The following is a 1,548-nucleotide window of genomic DNA, read 5'->3' on the forward strand; positions in this document are numbered from 1 at the left end:
ACACACACACACACACACACACACACACACGCACACACACACACATGCACGCACGCACACGCAATGGGTGGCGGAGTTTAAAAGGGAAAATAATAAGGTGAAGGACAGCTGAGGAGGATCCCAATGTTGACCTTTGGCCTCCATCAACAGATGTGCACATGTGTACACTTACACAGTATAGCTGGGCAGTGTTACATACATTAAGGAGGCTAAGGCAAGAGGATCCGCATTTTAGGCTACATATTGAGACCCTGACTCTGGGGGGGGGGGGCTAGAGAAGAGGAGAGGAGTGGAGAGAAAAGGCAGGAAGGGAGGGCAGGGGAGGGGAGGGGAGAGAAAAGGGGAGGAGGATAGTTGAGGTGTGACTCAGTGGTTGAGAATTTATCCTTCCACACCCGGCCCTGGTTCCATCTCCATCATGGAAATAAACAAGAGACTGAAGCTGGAACACGCAAGGAGGAGCTTTTCCTCAGTAGCCTCTCTTCCACTTCGCTGGGACCTTCAGTCCCCTGAGGCTGCCCTGCTAATACCAGAGCCCTGCTCCGTTTACCTGTGGGTGTTCCTGCCACTTTCCCTCCTTCTAACTTGTAGTGATCCCTTAAACCAGCCTCCCATCTCTCATTGAAAGTTAGGATTGCTGCCCTGGGGCCATTTCTAACCCTCCGTACAGAAAAGGCATTTGACTAAGTACTGAGCTTGGCCTTGGTGGAGAAGGCTTAGCTAGACCCTTGTCTTTGTGAAGGGATTACCCAGGGCTAAGGCAGGACTTGTCTGCAGATCCTTTGGGGCAAAAAGCTCTGGAAAGGTGTTTGGTGGGGGAAGGGGAGCTAAGTTAGCCTTGTATAAAGAGAGAAAATTAAAAATTCAGAAGGAACACTCAGAACTCACTCTAGGGGTGCAACGGGGGTGGAATTTTTATATTATATTACCTTTTGCTTTGGAGGCCATCTTAACTATACAGCCCCAGGCCAGTCTCAAATTGGCCATCCTCCTGCCTCAGTCTCCCAAGGTGCTAGGCTTTAAGTGTGCACTACCATGTTTGCTGGATCAAAAGTTTTAAAGTGTGTGTGTACATGCATGTAAGTTCTGGTGCTTGAGGAGGCCAGCAGTGTGGAAATCCCCCTGAGCTGGGGTTACAGATGATTGTGAACCACCTCTTGTGGATGCTGGGAACTGAACCTAGGGTCTGCCGGAAGGGCAAGTGCTCTTAATGACTGAGCCATTTCCCACTCCTGATTCAGTTTATTTGAGACTGGGTTTCATGTAGCCTGGGCTGGTTTTAAACTTGCTATGGAGCTGAGAATAGCCTCCCACTTCTGTCTTCTGAGGGCTGGGGTTATAGGTGTGACTACTGTATCCAACTGATGGAACCTGGGGCTTCCTGCCTCCTAGGCATGCTCTCTGAACCAAGCTAGCTAGCTCCTGTTTTACATATAGATATCTGATATAGTGCATTGTATTCCAGTTCTGGATGAGGTTATAGAAGCACTCCACCACTGAGCTCTACCCCAGCCCTATTTTCTTTCCATTTTCTTCTTCGAAGGGGGT

Source organism: Microtus ochrogaster, chromosome 2 (genome assembly GCF_000317375.1).
Source record: "Microtus ochrogaster isolate Prairie Vole_2 chromosome 2, MicOch1.0, whole genome shotgun sequence".
Taxonomy (NCBI): domain Eukaryota; kingdom Metazoa; phylum Chordata; class Mammalia; order Rodentia; family Cricetidae; genus Microtus; species Microtus ochrogaster.